The 17,106-nt window shown below is 37.0% G+C and overlaps 1 protein-coding gene across 2 annotated transcripts in view; it reads left to right on the top strand.

Annotated features, from left to right (window-relative positions):
* The window catches only part of HDAC9 (histone deacetylase 9), a 462,548-nt gene that overhangs the window by 15,597 nt on the left and 429,845 nt on the right, over nt 1–17,106 (top strand). The window lies entirely within an intron of this gene.

Below are 17,106 nucleotides of genomic sequence, written 5' to 3'. Positions count from 1 at the left end.
CAAGTGTCTGTTACATTTAACCATATACCGTGAAATTTGTTCCTTTAAAATTTCAATTTCATAGTTTAGAACTCTGCTCAGCGTACACTGAAGTAGCACAAAGCCAGACTAAAGACTGGTGTCTTTCAAAGTACCCGTGGCAGATACTAGACTGCAGCTCTCTGCAGAGGTAGAACTGTACCTGCCGAAATTTAAAGATGCTTACCCTGCTGTTTTTGATCTTTTCCTGTCAGTTCGATTATAGTAGTAATCTTTGAAGACTTATTCAGTGATTTTATTTTGTTAAAAGTAGAGAGGTTAAATGCATTTTCTCTAATAACCTTGGTAGAAAGTGAGAGTTTTAGCTCAAAGCAAAGATTGCACAGTTTGAGAATTTTACCTGTGTCTTCAAACTACAAAGACTTGTTGAAGAGACCAATGATGACACATATGTAGATGGAGAAGCTCTTAGATTTACTTTGTGAATTTCAGTTTTCTTTTATGCTTTTTCTTTTAGTTTTAGTGATGAATGTGACTTGTGAGACGAAGGAACCCTTTTAATATTTGTATGTTTTGGCAACAGTGGAAGTACAGTAGTCAACGAGAAAAAACGTAGATGGTGCAAGGCAAATCTTAACATTTGGTGACAGCAATGCGCAATGTTGAAGCAAGAGGATTTTTAAAACTCAGAATAATGGATTGCCAGCTGGAAAGCACATCTAAAGGGGATCATCTTAGTTATGTTATTAACAAATAAATAGATATCTGAAAAGATATTACAGGAAAAAGATTTTACATGAATATACAGATTTACTCCTTTGCTGCAGATGGACACAGGTTGACATAGATAACCAGGCAAAATATTGTCATGGTTGAAGCTGATTAGAGAAGCCCAGGTAGCAAGTGATGAATGCCTGGGACACTCAATAGTCTGGATACATATCATCTATGAATGGGAATGTGCCAGTAAAGAGAGAAATTAGGGAAAGCTGTTAAAGCGTCACCTGGGGAAGAAAAATATTAAAATTAATTGATTGTGTATAACAGTGAAGTTCTTTCTCATTTTGAGAAAGCAGAGCTCTAGCTTTAAATGCCTCTGTTTCAAGATGGAGGTTTTACTCTGGCCAGGAAACAGTAATAGTACGTATTTTTTCATCAAAGCAGCTGCTGTAGTCTGTAATGCATTTTCTTTGTCGGATACCCTCAATTAATTGTGACTTCTGTGCCTAAACAGAGGTAATGAAAACCTCTTCATTCCAAGGAGAAGGTGTATTTCTCACTGAAAATACTAGCAGATATTCCTGAAAAAGGTCAAGAAAACCTATAATTTTTCTTTCTGAACGTCATGCCTAATTTCCTTGCTATATGCAGTACCTAATGAAAAAATCCCCTGTTTATGGTATCTTATCAGTATGAGGAGGAAGGACAAAGAACTTCCTGGGTCTTGGCACATTGACTGTTTTTTTTTTTGTCTGTGTGTGAAGATCTTTTATTTTTGTTAATGTAAAAATAAAAAAGCCATGAAACCTTGAAAGAGGTGATAAATACTGCTACTTTTTTTTATTGTCCAACACCTGAACTGTGTCAATAAATATTAAAATGTTATGAAATGGAAGTAGTAGGACATTCCTATAGATTTAGCAGGACTGAATTTTTATTATTGCATTGATAAATATATTTTGCACTTTCCTCCTGCTGAAATGGAAATGTTTGCTATCTTGCTCTATTTAAACTTAAAAAAATACATGAAACTGAGGATTCTTTGATTTGCCTACTTCATGAGTTGCCTTTCAGCTCTTTTTTTATTTTACTTTTTTATTTTTTCTGTTCCTCTTGCCCCAAGCTGATGCTGTCATACTTACATTCATTTCTAAATGGAAGTTCTGCATTGCTGTAAACCATTCTAACTTTAACTTACTGGTTCTTTTCCTTGTCTCTTTATCATAATAATTGACTATTTTAGCCGAAGGCATGTCTTGGGGTAAAGTTCAGTTCCTTACATCATCTTCTGGCAGCGTAGCAAATTCTCTTAACCTTTTCCATGTCCTCTCCTGTTCTGTTTCTCAGCTTCTGGGCAGTTTTTTCTCGACTAGCTGCAACTGGATCATTTTACCTGCCTCTAGGAAACTGGTATTCTTCCTAGTTCTGCTAAAAAAGAGGGATTGAATATGTAGCATGCCAGCTTTTAAGGCTTTGTCAGTTATAGTGAGAGAGAGGCTTCTTTTTCATCTTCCTAGGCATTAAAAAACCCCAAAAACTTTGCAAGGTGATTAAACTGAAGAGTGTTCATGGACCAGTGCAATGCATGTGCTGCATAGCTGCAGCATCTGTACAGCTGTATTTTTAGCCCTGGAAAGTGAAAAGGCTGTTAACTTTCTTCTGGATAGTTTCACTTGTGTGCTTATGGATTTTCTTGTAGCTGTGCTAGAAAAACAATAAATAGCTGATAAGGCTTTCCTTCGCTTCACACTAGTAGCTGTTTTATGAGTATTTATCTGTTTCATCAGTACTAGACCTCAAGCCAACATCTATAACAACTTTAAATTTTTAGTAGAAACATCAACTAGTCTTTCTTTTTGATACCCAAAAATTTATGTAAATGCGAGCTTAGAATCACTGAATGGTTTGGGTTGGAAGTGAACCTTGAAGATTATCTGGTTCCAACCCCCGTGACATCTTTCACAAGATCAGGTTGCTCAAAGCCCTATCCAGCCTAAATTTGAGCACTTTAATGATAGGGCAGCCACAGCTTCCCTGGACAGCCTGTTATAGCATATCATCACCCTCATCATAAAGAATTTCTTCCTTGTGTCCTATCTAAACCTACCCTCTCTCAGTTGAAACCGTTGCCCATGTCCTGTCAGTACATGTCTTGGTAAAAAGCTTCTCTGATCTTCCTTATAAGTCTCAACATATATATATATATGTTGAAGGTCTGCAGTAAGGTCTCTCTTAACTGACTCATAGGTGATAATATCAATTCCATGAAGCCAATTCTTCATTTTACTGGGAAGTCAGGTTTTGAACTAGTGCTGAAATAGCCGAATGCTCAATAATTGTCTCTCTGTAGGCAAGTAGCAGGTAAATTTTTATTATTGTTTTGGTTTCAATTTCACTACATCATTCATTTTCTTATAATTGATATACTAATCAGAAAAGTCTTCAGTCACAGATGCTGGGTATTGCTTCCTACCCTTACTCAATCTTTTGCTAGTCTAGAGATCCTTGAAAAGAAAGCTACATTTACCTGGTCGCTGTTTTTGGAGCCTGAGATGACCTGAGATTTGGCTCAGGAAAAATTTGAGTGGGTTTTGAAGGAGGTGACGTGACTGCACTCATTTTTTGGGAAACCTCATCCGGTTTTATACAGGCTATTTTAGCCACAAGTTTATGGTTAGGGATTTTTATGTTCATGAGGAAAGTACTTTCTTCCAGCTGTGGGACAGCATAGTTGTTCTATAATTATTTGCTTTAAGCTCAAATTTTATATTGCCAATAAAGCATAATTGAACAAAGAGCTTTCTTATTGTGAGTGTCTGTGCCTTTATTTAAGTTGTCTGTCTTTATTAAATAAATAGTTTTAATTATTTAGTAACTAATTAGGTTAGGCCTTTTCTACCAGGTTGGGCACATTTTCTTGCTATTTTGCTTCCTTTCAAATTTTGTATTAGGTTTTACTTTGTGCAGCTCTGTTTAGACAAATCTACCCAGGAAGATGTTCATGTGTCCTAAAGTCAAGAGAAATTTGATTACCATGCTATTAAAGTTCAAAAATAAAATAAAAAATATAGTAGTATCTTTATACTGAGGAAAAAAACCCCAAAACCCTGGTTATACTGGAAAATATTTCAATGTGATGTTTATTTACCAGCCTGTGGTATGGCATGCATAATGTCCTCCAGCATAATGATGCAGCTTGTGTTGAAATTGTTTCTAGTTGAATTTTCGGTATGGTTGGTGTTGTAACAAAACAAAAGGAGTTAGGTATCTGCAGTGAGCAGTCTGCAGCAGGAAGTCTGCAGCTGTATGAGCAGTCGTGGACTGTGGACAGGTTGTTGGGACTTTGCCAGTAAAAATAACATAAAATCTTTTCCTGTTTGTGTATCTGGACTTACTTGCTACAAGAATTTGGCAGCAAATCCAAATGTAACAATATAGTTTTAATTATATTCCTCTGTGCTTCTTGTTGTGGGAAAAAAATCTAGGGCTGCTTTCATTCACTTCTCTTTTACTACAGAAATATGGTTACCAAGGTGACTTGTGCTTAAATGGCAGGTGACAGTTCATTTGGATACATATGTGATTTTTATACAGAAAAAAAAAATAAATTGTATTTCTCTCAGTATAAAACTTGAGTTTTTCAAAAAGTAGACTGTTACATTCTATACTGAAAATCTTGTAAATTCCTAAATCCCCTGTACTTTCTAGTGTACTCACAAACACTGTATCTGTGCTTTTCTCTTAAATCCAGTTCATTCAGAATGTACTAATATTTGTATTTGGAATGAAAATCTGTAACTCCTGTTTTGGTGTGGTTTTTTACTTTGTTTGGTTGGGGTTTTGTTTGGGTTTTTTACGTTACTACTGGAAGATCCCTCTTGCTCAAAGTTACATAGAAAAGATAAAAAAGTTGCCTTTCACATTCCTTACCCTAGACATGTGCTGGAAGCCCAGATCTGTTTCACCTCCCCCATTTATTGTGTCCCTTCCTGCCTCTGTGCCTTTGCTAAACCATCTGTGCACTTTCCTTTGAGTCCCAAAGGCTTAAGAAATGTCCTATTTTGTTTGCCATTAGTTTTGTTTATGTTAGTTTCACAAGTGATGGTTGGATTTAGAACTGCTTCTGCAACCTGAAAATATTTTTTTAAAGATTTGCCTTTCAGTTTCAAATTCTATTGGCCTCTAAAGTTATGCAGCAGTAATTAAACCACTCCATTATCTAATGTTTGTGATTAACATAGAGTAGATTTGGATAAATCACAAACTAAGTGCTACATTACCACCCTGCTAAGATGGGGACAAGTACTCATTTTCATGTGTAAGAAAATAGCTTTTGCTATTCTTTTACCTATTTTAGGGGTAGCAGCAAGAGGAATAGTCTCACTGAAGCATAAAATGGATTCTGTGATTCTGCTTGACCGGTTGACATCTCCAAACCTGTTCATTCCTGCAGAATAACACAGGAACCCCCAAAAACCCAGAACCTTCTTTCACATGTGAGCACCCTAAGTTCATATTCTTAGCAAACTGACTTTAACATGAATCACAGGATATCTCAATTTGGAAGGGACCTATAAAGATAACCAGGTCAGATTACCTGAAAATAACCCATATGACTGATATTCCTTGACCTCTTTCAGGCTCGGTGCCATGACCGCTTCTCTGGGGAACCTGTTCATTGACTGACCACACTCTCAGTGAAGAACCTTTTCCTAATGTCCAACCAGAACTTCCCCTGATGCACCTTGATTCCATTTCCTTGTGCTCTATCTTTGGCCATGAGAGAGATCAGCATCTCCCCCCACACTGCTGCCCTTGAACCTGTAGACTGAGCCACCCTTCAGCCTTCTCTTCTCCAAGCTGAGCAAACCAAGTGACCTCAGCTGCTCTTACAGGGCAAGACTTTGTAAGTCCTTTCACTGTCTTGGTCCCATCCTCTAGACACATTCTAATACCTTGATGTCCTTATACTGAGCTACTTAAACCCGCACACAGTGCTTGAGGTGGTTCCACACCAAGTTCAGAGCAGAGCAGGACAGTCACATCCCTAAAACAGCTTGATGCACCCCAGGACATGGTTGGCCATTTTGGCTTCCAGGACATACCATTAACTCATATTCAACTCGCTATTGACTGGGACCCCCAGATCTCTTTCCTGGCTGTTCACAAATGCAGCCTCTTCCATGGATATTCAGAATGCTAGTTTTGAAAGAATAGGAAGAAAAATAACCAAGCTTTTAATGTATTTAAACAACATCTTTATGTGCTTCGTATGTTTGTGATGGCAGGTGCAGTGTTCTGCATTGCAAGCGTTTGCCAAAACCATTGAGTTTTAATTCCACCTGTCTTCATCCAGTCAGGGTTGATGAACAAGCATTGAGTCATCCTTAGCCCTGGTTTTGCTTGTTGTGCTTTTGTTTTCACCTGAATCAAGTGCAATTTTTTTGTATGGGCAATGGAATAGTTTTGGGTTTTTTTGTTTTATTGTGTATGTGTATTTTCTTGTGTTTTTTTCTTTTTTTTTTTGTCCCCCAAGTAGTCATGAAACTTGGTGTTTTTTGCTCAAGGTGATTTTTCTTGATGTCTTGAAATCTGTGTTTCAAAACTGAATTTGAGTGTTGAAAGAAGAAGCCCACACAGTTGAAACTGAAATGATTGTGCATGAGAAATGTTTCTGACTAGGGTACTTTCCACAGTTTTAATCCTAACAAGAAGGGAAACTGAGTCACTTGGTAAGAAGTCCATTATTTTTTGTATGTATGTAGCTAGATGCAAAAGTGCATGGATACAGAATTCATTTTATTAAATCAGGAGATTTACCTGTAGCTTGTTGCTAGATAAAAATTTTAAACCTGTTTTTTTGGAACTGATAGTGGATATTTATGCCTGCTGTTTACAAAGGTGTAAGCTTCCTTGTAATTCAATTTAGGTACAAAAAAAATTACATTAAAAATAGTTGCTAGTATATACATATATATCCTATATCCGATGAAGGCAAAAAGACAGATGGTTGACTTTACGTGCGTTAGGTCTTTATTTGCTCAACCCTCGGACACTGAGCAAGAGTGGACAAGAGCTTGGTCAGAATGTAGGTTGTGTTGGACTTTTTTCCCCTCGTCTGCACATGACTTAGCTTTCCATGAGCTTCATGAACATCATGAACTTTTCCCATTATTTTGTCCTACTGCTACTGCTGAATGATGATACACACCTGCAGCAGAGGTCAGAGTTTTCTCACAGGTTCTGCTTTATGAGTTGAATTCATCACCCAGGTGCATTAATAAGTCTCTTGCATTGCGCCTGGCAAGTTTCAGTAGGAAAGATGTACTATAATACTAATTTATAAGTTATCAAAGATAATATTTATTTTTTTCCCAGTGACACTGGTGAAATCACAGAAAACTAATTCAGCTTGAAAAGAATTTTCAGTCTTCAACCTGTGATCCAGTGTAACTGCCTGATACAGAAAGTCTGTTTTCTTGGTTTGTATTCCAGGGCTGAAAATGCCAAAGTATTAATCAAACTTCCATGTATCGTTTAGTCTCTGCTGAATCATACTCTTAAAAAATGTCAGTTTAGAATTAAAATTTGTCTTGTGAAAACAAGTAAAGCTCTACAGTAAAGAAACGGATTGTCAAAGGACATGCAGTGTAAATGTTCTTCAAAGTATCAGCTGCAGTGAAAGGTTTATTTTCTTGTAAGACAAGCTCTACAAAATTTGTTACTTGTCAAACACTGCAAATAACTGTTTCAACAATTAAAGACTGTGGAATAGCTCTTTAGACATGAAAAGACAAAATTGAAGCCTAATGTATCTAGAAGCTAGTGAAAAAACTTGTCCAATTTTTGATAAAATTCAATGACAGCAAAATTAATTTTTCTTGTGGGGTAAATGTTCATAAAATAACTTCCCTTAAATATTCTTTGGCCATCTATATGCTTTTCCTGAGGAAAATTTGACTGAAGCTTGTTTTTAATGAACAGAAAACTACTGCTGTTAAACAACAAAAGCTGAATGATTCTTGATGTTTATAAAGACAAAAATCCTTTTTCTGCTAAGCAGATAAACTCAGGTTTCCATCATAGATTTAAATGGAAAACTTTAACTCAGTTACTTTTAGTGCATGAAATAACACTGGATATCAATCATCTCATGTAATGAATTACAGCTGTGAAAAATTTATATGTAGATGTTACTTCTAAGCTTGCTGACAGCTTCTGTGTACCTATAAACCCTCTCCTATGTCAATTTTCTCATTAATGTGACTTTATCACTTAGTAAAAATCTTAAAATGTCAGTCTCCACTCATCACTGTGCTTGGTGCCTGCACTAAGCCCTGTTTTCCCTCTCTGTCCTGTTTGCAAGGTCCTTGCAGGAGGAATTCCTTTAAGTGCTACACAAACACAAGGCGATGCTGTTCTCATGTGGGGTCTCTGTGTGTTACATAATGGAAGTAGCTGAGTAATTCCTGTAGGTGATTGCCATGATTCTTGGCTTGTGTTTTACCTGTTGGTAGCTGCATCTCTTTCTTTGTATTCTGGGGACTCCTGACCTAAAATTAAGTTGTCACGAGTTTGTATTTTCCATGTCTTACTCCTGTGTAATATTTGGTTTTCTGGAAAATTTTCTGTCATTTACAAGTCAGAATTACCAACAATCCAAATATGCCTGCAGATTTGAAGTTCTCTGCTTTGTATTTCTTCAAGTATTTGTTTCTCAGATTAATATTTTAAGACAAGTGATAAAATTCAGAAACCATTTAAAAATATTTTATTTCCTAAAATGATACCTCATATCATAAGTGGCTTAGACTTTCCCAAAATCAGAAATATGTGTGTATAGAAGAGTACAATAACTTACCTGTAAATGAGGTAACACTTCTACACCTTTTTGAGTATGTCTGTGTCATTGAAGGAATGCATCTGAGACTGGATACTCTTTCTTTAGCGGAGAAAATGATACATGTGAGAAGGTAATTTTTGAGACCTGTGTTTTGAAGTCCACAGAAATGTAAAAATTCAAGACTGCTGAGGCATGGTGTTCCATATATGACATTTCAAAAAATTTTGATAACTCTTAAAGGTCAGTTAAACAAATGAGTCTTAACAGAATGTCTTATTAAATGGTTTGAATCCTGGATGGGACAGCTAGGCGGGTCCTAATTTAATGGAAGCAGCAAAAGTGGTTCAGAAGAAACCAAAGAGAGTTTTGTAGCCTCTGTGGAACGGCTGGAGAGCAGCAGAATATTATGATGATTCACCTTGAGGTTTGTCTGGATTCATCCAAACCAAGTGTCAAAGCAAAGCTTACAAAGACATACTGCATTCTAAAAATATGAACTGTTTGCAAATCAGGTTCTCTGTGCTAATATCTGTATATAAACTTACAATCTGACACGAGTATGGATTTTTCAAGGGTATTTTGTCATAACTTTGCTCTAGCCTTCGCCTTAAGGCAGTGATGACATTCCCAAGTGTTTTTTGATCACATCAAAATGATTAATCACTGCATGCTAAGGAGGGTTTCTGTGAGGGGGAGTATGTCCTTTTGTCTTCAAATCAGAAAAAAATGTATTGAATGCAAACAATTATACTGAAAGTAAATTTTTGGTGATTCCATATTAAATTTTTGTAATGTGTGAGGAAGTTTATACATGAAGTTGCCCTTCTAAAATTTTATTATATTTTTTCCTTTTAATTTAACCATCACATACTCCCAAGTTTTCTTTAAGAGCTTAAAAGGAAAGCAAGACTGATTCCTTCAGAGAGCAGTTCAGATCACAGGCCAAGCATCTGAAACTCCCTTTGCAGGCTTTCCCTTCTAGATAAGAAGTCCCTTCTTGTTGAGTCTGTCTAAAATGGACACATTTCCATAGGGAGGCTGATAATTCCTGTTGTTTCATGAGAGGTGTTCTGTTATTCTAAATTAGTACAATGTTGCAGAAATGCAAAAATGCTTTTTTGTATGAAGGAAGCTTTGATGTTCTAGTCTAGTTTGACGTTCTAGTTATGATGTCCCACTGTGGTAAATATTCAGGTGCTGTTCATCTCAGATTAAACTCAAAACATGAAAAACTAGTTGTTATACTGCCCTTTAAGTGAAAAGATAAAGTAAAAAAGGGAGTAGGGGAAAATTTGGTTCCTATCTATAGTTCTTTATTGGTAGCTATATGTCAGCTACCACACTCTGCAACAAGGCCAATAACAGCTGAAATACAATTCAGTTAAGAAAAGAGAAAGGCGAGTGGCTGAGAGAAATTTAGTTTTCATCTAGTGAAAAGGCAAATATAAACCAAAGCTGAAGTACTGTGAACTAAATATTATAGACTCAAAATGTTTCAAAAGTGTTCTGTTCACGGTCCTGTTCATTTAAAAGAACAAGTTTGTAGTTCTAGTGCACCGAGCTATGTTGGGTTACCTGAACCCATGGAGGAAGTTATTCTACATTCTAATGTAATGTTTACCTACTTAATTTTTTGTTCTTGCATAGAACTATATATTAAGATTGTGTTTTGTGGTGTTTTTTCTTTTTTATTCTATGTGCATGCAGACATAGAATAAACAGTCCATCTCCTTCTCTTCTTCCCTCTACTGTAACCCATTGTTAATAGTGTTCATGGGTTAAAATTACACTTAATCTCAAGCATTTTTAGAGCAATGGGTGTTCTGGGACACACCCAGCAGGCAGAGATGGGTAAGAGTATGCACACCAGGGTTGTTGCTTTTCACATGACTTGAAAGGGCGTGTTTTGGGGTTTTTTATTTCTTTATTGTTTTAATTACCAGTGACTAAGTTATTAATGATGATTGATGATAAATTACTGATTAATGAAGTCTGGCCTCCCTGAAATTCTCCCTCAATTATGTACAGTATAAGTCAGAAGTGCAGAGCTCACAGTGCAGACGTGAGTCCATCTTCCAGCTGTCATTTAACTTTGCTCTCCACAGAAGTTCACTTACAACTTTTCAAAGGCAAATTTAAGAATTTAGAAAGCATTTCTAAATTGAGTGCTTGAGTTTTCTGGTGGTTCCTTCCCAGGAGTTTGGATAGTTTTGCTAGTGCTGGGGAAGAGAGTAAAAATAAAAGAAACTTAGAATTTGTGATTTCCTTCAAAATAAATGGACTCTGTAATTTCTTTGTCCAGCTTTTTGAGAAGTTTTAAGAGACAGATTCTTTCTTTCAGCTGTATTCATCTGGTGGAAGTTTCTCCATGCCCGTGCATGAGGGGAGAGGACTGTACCCACCTCCATGCAACCTACAAGGGCTGTTCTTCATGTGTCTTGTGTGTTCTTTAGTGTCTTGTAGTGGAATGGCTGAGGCTGGAAAGCATCTCTGGAGATTGTCTAATTCCATCATGGTGCACAAAGCACAGTCAGCTACAGTAGACTGGCCGAGGCCATTTTCACTTGGGTTTTGAATATCTCCAAGGTTGGAGACAACCTGGATGGGCAACCTGTTCCAATGAATAAGGCTTTTGTTTCTTTGTTACTTTCCTTATGTGCTTCAGTGAACTCTGAATTTTAGGATTCATTTATCCCTAGAAGAAGGTCTTTTTGTTTCCAGTACTGATTAAAATCTGGCATAATTAAAAAAAAAAAAAAAAATCAAAATGCGGACTTAAAGGCCTGTCTCATGTTTTCTTTTCCTGCAATGAAAGCATCATTAACAGGCCAGTCCCTCACCTGGTGTGGTATCTGCTACTGCCTGGTTGTTCTTGGTACAGGCCAAATCTTTTACATCAGCTCCACTTTACGAGGGCACAGCTGGATGTGCACTCCTTTTAATTCTGAGAAGGGGCTGGCATGAAAGAAGGAGATAGGACAACTTAAGCTGCAGCAGAAGTATTTCTGCAGCTGCATGGTGAACAAGTTCCAAACCCTGATGAGGCTGAAAAAAAGGTTGTTTGGTTTTGGCTTTTTTTTTAAGCTATATTGTATTTCGAACTGGTTTCACTGGGAAACAGAGCAGAAGCTTGTGCCAATTTGTTGTAACTGGCATAGCAGAAGTCCAGGCAGCAGCTTAGCAGGACTTTATTTAATCCTGTTGATTGAGGCCCTGGATTCTTTTTTGGTGGAAGACATCATCTCACCTTGATTTTTAGAAAACTTATTTGCTTCCTCTCTGTAGTAGACAGTGAATGTAAAAGAGGTTGTTGAAATAGCTGTATATTATTGCTTGCTTAAGAGAGTTTCAGGAAGGAGGATTTGTTTTACTGGACAGACATGTGAGCCTCTCACAACAGTGTGAGCCATGTGCTCACAACATGTGTGAGGTCTAACACTGCTTAATACTGCATATGAGTAATTGGTGAAACATAGTGATTTAACTTATTGGTCAAAATAAATAGTTGCATGTTAGAAGTATAGCTGAGGATTCTTTACAGTTTCTGTAAGGCGACTTTTCTGTTAGATACTGCATCAAAAATTACTTTGTTGGGGAAATAGAAAGAGTATGACAGTCCAGCACTTGCTGCTGGAGTGGTTCTTTAGTACCAAACCTTCAAAGGTATGTAATGCAAAATTGTTACAGACTTCAACAAGTCTTTAAGTAGATAGCTAATTAAGAATAAGATGCCTGAATACCTTATGGTAAAATACTTAATCCTGCACTGAGCTCTGGATTCTGAAGGCTTTTCTGTGGAACTACTAAATTCCCACTGAAAGCATTTATTCACCCCAATGTCTATTGGACTTGACTTTGGTCTTTTTACTGCAGGTAAATCTGCACTATATTTGCATATAAAGGTCACTGCATAATAGCATTTACTGCATAATGTTCTGGTTTTGGTTTAGCTTTACTTATTTTACATTTGTAAACCAATTATAATAGCCATTTGCTTTTCGAGCTGATGTCTTTAAGTACTTTGTCTTGGAATTCATACCATTCCTTAACACCTTATCACCTTTTCCATGTGCCAGCTTACTTCCTAATCAAATTTAGAAGTTTGATACAAGGTTAGAAGGGTTTGATTTGGCACTCTGGGTTTGGCTTACATGGGTGCAAATCACTTCAGTAGAAGTTCATTGTGATTTGTCTTCCAGTCTTTATGTTGTCATGCATTTATTATTATTTTTTCTAAGATCTATAGGTTGATCTCTTTTTTATCTGATTTTCATTAGATACAGTATGAATACCTATTCAACAATTTTCTTTTGAAAAATGTCTTTCCTTTAGAAAGATATATTCTTTTTTTTAAGCATCATGCTTTTCACATTCTGTAGAGAACAACTATTGTTCTTTTGGTTTTGGTTTTGATTTTTTTTAAAGCTTTCATATTTATTTTAATTGAGATTGTTGCTGAACTGTTCATTGGACAATGGAATTAGTACCAATTCTTATAGCGGTTTGAGATGTTTTGTTTTTTAACCCACAAGCTGTTAAATGTGAGAAGTGAATATTTCTTTCCTGTGATACTTCAGGTTAATGGCCTCCAGCATTTTGATCTCAATTTAAAACAACAATTTTGTTTCTAAGTAACTGAAAGCTATTTAAAAACCATATATGCAGCAGAGAAACAACTAGATATATTATTAAGGGTAATGACCTATCATGTCCAGAATTTAATGAAGTGTATAATTCTGTATTTTTATCCACGAAATCTTTCATAATGATTTTCTAGACCCCTTTGCAAATAGAGGTATTTTGGAGTTGGGTGAAAAATCCTCCTGGAAGAGAAAGATCTGGAAGATACCTCCAGGATGTAGTTTGGAAACTATGGATTCGTTTCAGAAGCTCTCATGAAAAATTCATCTTGGGCACAGGGAAAATAGAAGTAGAAATATATTTTTCATCTGAATTCCATTAATTTATATTCACTGCATCCTATCTCAGAAACTCAATTCCCAGAAGCATTTTGAAGTATAGGCACAAGACAGAAAAAATATAGTCAGTGAATATAGTATTGGGACAACACAGCGAGAGATGACAGTTTAAAGGGATAATATTAACTTGAAATGCCTATTTATGTTAGAAAATACTGTACCTACAATGTAGTCATGAGAAATAGAAGGTTTGTGGTGGCTAGTGGGCATGAAAACCTATATTCCATCTTAGTACTGTTCTTTTGTAGCAATTTCAAAGGTGCATCAGTCCTTGAAGTATATGAACTGTTGAATTTCCTTTGAAGAAAAAGGGGAAGATTTAGGGTTCCTGGATGAGCAAATGCAAGTCACTAATGTGGAGCATCACCTCCAGTGACATATATGAAGGTAGAAGTTAATTTGCTGCATACTGTGCTGTAGTCTAATATGCCAAGTTGATAATGAGTAAAGGATAAATTATCATTCAGTTAAAATATGGTTAAAAAAAACCCCTTAGAATGTTGATGTTGAAATATTAAAGTTAAAATGTGGTGCATTAGGAACTACACTTAGTCTCTCCTAAATCCTGAAGGCCCTTGCTGTACCTTAGTATCTTCAGGATCTGACCAATCAGGAGCTGTGTGCTGTTTTTGCGGGTGGAGATGGAGCACAGATGCATCTCCCAATGAGCAAGCACCCCTCATGAAATTTTAATGTACAATGGCCAGAGCTGTGCTTTTCTTAATTTTCAGTGCTAAAATTAAAAAAATATGTGGCACTGCAGTTCATGGTGTCTAATTTGCAATACGACATTCCTTCAGTAAAGGGAAAGAAATGAAGCATGTCAGCTTATCAGTAGAAGTGTATTTGAATGAGAGTGTCTGTGTTGTGAATATAATTTTGTATATGGTGATGTGGAATTTTTTATGTTCTAAATGGGAACTTGCACAATGTGAGCCTTGTATTATATTTACAAGGAGTTGTTAAAACTGAACCTGAACAACATTCAGCTTAGTGAAAGCTTTGCATTTACATGGAATGTATGGAAATAGAGTATCAGGAAGGATGCCAACTGCCACTTCATTAAATATAAGACTACCAGTACAGTTGAATTTACAAAATTCCTTAACAGAAATCTTTTTGTGGGAATCCCAGCAGAACACTTTCTTATACTGGAATTATTCTCACTAGGTTTAACTCCAATGAATATTCAGTGCTGATGCTGTCTTTGGTGATCTTGACAAGGAAAAATCCTAAGGTTCCACATTATGTAATCACAGAGTATCTCCAGACCTGTGGAGGTACCTAGTCCACATCCCTCTTCAAGGCTGGATCAACTACAACAAGTTGCCTAAGACTGTGTAAAATCTCCAACAATGAAAACTCAAAGAACTCCCTGGGCAGCCTATTTCTTAGATGTTTGACCTCAATAATAGGGAAAAAGTACCTTCTAATGTTTAAATAGAATTGCCCATATTTCTGTTTGTGCACATTGCCTCTTCTGTCTCTGGGGATCACTGAGAACAATCTTGTTCTGTCTTTACTACTTTTTACCTAGCTACCCTGCAATAGAACACCTCCTCTTCCCCTAGTCTTGGGGTTTTTCTGTTTCTCACTTTTCTCCCTGCCACCCACCCCAGCCTTGGCACATACATTCAGTAGATCCAGTTTCTCTAGCCCATTGAAGTCCCTCTGAATGACAGCAGAACCATCTGCTCTGTCAACCACTCCTTCCAATTTTGAATTGTCTATAGAATTGCTGAGGTTATGCTCTGTACCGTGAGCTAGGTCCTTAATGAAAAGCAGTACTGGCACCAGTATTGACCCCTGGGGGCTCCACTGAAGTGACTGGCCTCCAGCTGGGCTGTGGCCTGCAGATCACAACCATTAGAGCTTGGCAGTACAGACTGTTTTCAGCCACCTTGCTGTCCACTTCCCTGTGTCTCACAGTTGGTGAGGATGTTCTGGGGAACAGTGCTGAAAGCTTTTCTTAATTCAAGATAAACAACCTTCTCAGCTCTCTCCCCATCTATGTTCTAGCTATTTCATTGTGGAAAATTATAATATGGGCCAAGCATGATTTTCCTTCATAAATACATGCTGCCTATTCCCTACCCCTTCCTGTCCTTCACATGCTTGGAAATTGTTTCCAGGATTATTTGGTCCATCACCTTCCAAAAAATTGAGTTGAGGTGGACTGGCCTTTGGTTCTCTGTATTTTCCTTGTCCTTCTTGAAGACAGGAGAGATATTTGCTTTATTACAGTCTGTTTGAACCTCCCTTGATGGTCATGACCTTTCAAAGCTATTCTGGGAGTGCCTTTGCAGTGGTACTGTCCAGGTCCGCTCTCATGGGAGCATCCATCCCATCAGGTCACATGAACTTATGTATGGCCAGCTTGTTTAAATCTTCCCTAACCTGATTCTTCTCCAAGGGTAAGTATTCCTTGCTCTGGAAGAGCAGGGAAGAACCATGAAGCAGCTTGTTTCTACAGTTTCAGCACAGCTGGTGTCATAACCCAGTACAAGATTGGTAGGACCACTGTTTTGAGTAAGGAATGTCACTCAAATGGAATATTTGCACTGACAGGAGCTTGCCAGTCGTATCTACTGATCTCTCTGTCTCTCACACACAACTATCCCAATTATTAGCAATTATCTTTATTAGGGGAAAAAAGTGAAGATTTTTCTGAGGAGAAAGCTTACCCATTTGAGAGTGCAGTCTGAACTGACCACATGTTCTCTGCTCTCGTATGAGCTTCAAGTATCCACTTAGATGGGAGCTCTACACGAACCAAACATACAGAAAATTACAGTTTTAGTCATGGGGATTATAAGTGAATTTCAAATATTAGAATATTGTCAAATCCTAATGCCCAGAATTTTCCTAATGCTCAAATATGCTATATTTACTTTAAATGTATACTGAAAACTCACTCAAGTAAAGTCCACAGTTATGCATCAATATCCATTTTCTACTTTCTGAGAGAAAGCACATACTCCCAGCTGAGGCTGGATACTGGATGAATGGATGTTGGATTCACTGGAAAATAGTTTTTCATGATCTGTGTAGCTGCTAAGATAATAATGAGCTCAGTGAAATTAATTAGAATCTTAGAACTCCTGAACTGTGTATTAGTTGTGCTTTTATTGATAAATCTTGGAGTTATATGCCTGCTGCAGCCAAAGTAAGGATTGCCCAAATGCAGGTTTTGGATTGGGCTTAACAGTAAAGTCTGTTCAGTTTTATAGTGGCTCCATCTGATATTTGATGAATTTTGATGCATGAGGTAATAAGCAAGGGAAAGTAATCAGGATTTTCATGAAGTATCATGAATTTTGGTTTTACAGGTGCTGTCTGTTGGAGTGTTGGATGTGTCCAAATATCATGCCTATTTGAGCAGTGTACATCCAGCTTGCTTTAGGGGGCATACAAGCAGAAGTTACTTATCTAAACGCGTGATTTTCCTTTCTTGAATGATAATGATGCTAAACTTAAATGATTATACTTGGTGAAAATGTAATTTACTATCTCGAATTTGGCTGAGCTCAGCTTGAAACTAAATGTGCAGTTGGTAGTTTAAAAAAAGTGACAAAAGCTGCTAAA

Source organism: Corvus cornix, chromosome 2 (assembly GCF_000738735.6).
Source record: "Corvus cornix cornix isolate S_Up_H32 chromosome 2, ASM73873v5, whole genome shotgun sequence".
NCBI classification, from domain to species: Eukaryota; Metazoa; Chordata; class Aves; order Passeriformes; family Corvidae; genus Corvus; species Corvus cornix.
This window is presented reverse-complemented; position numbering and strand designations above follow the sequence as displayed.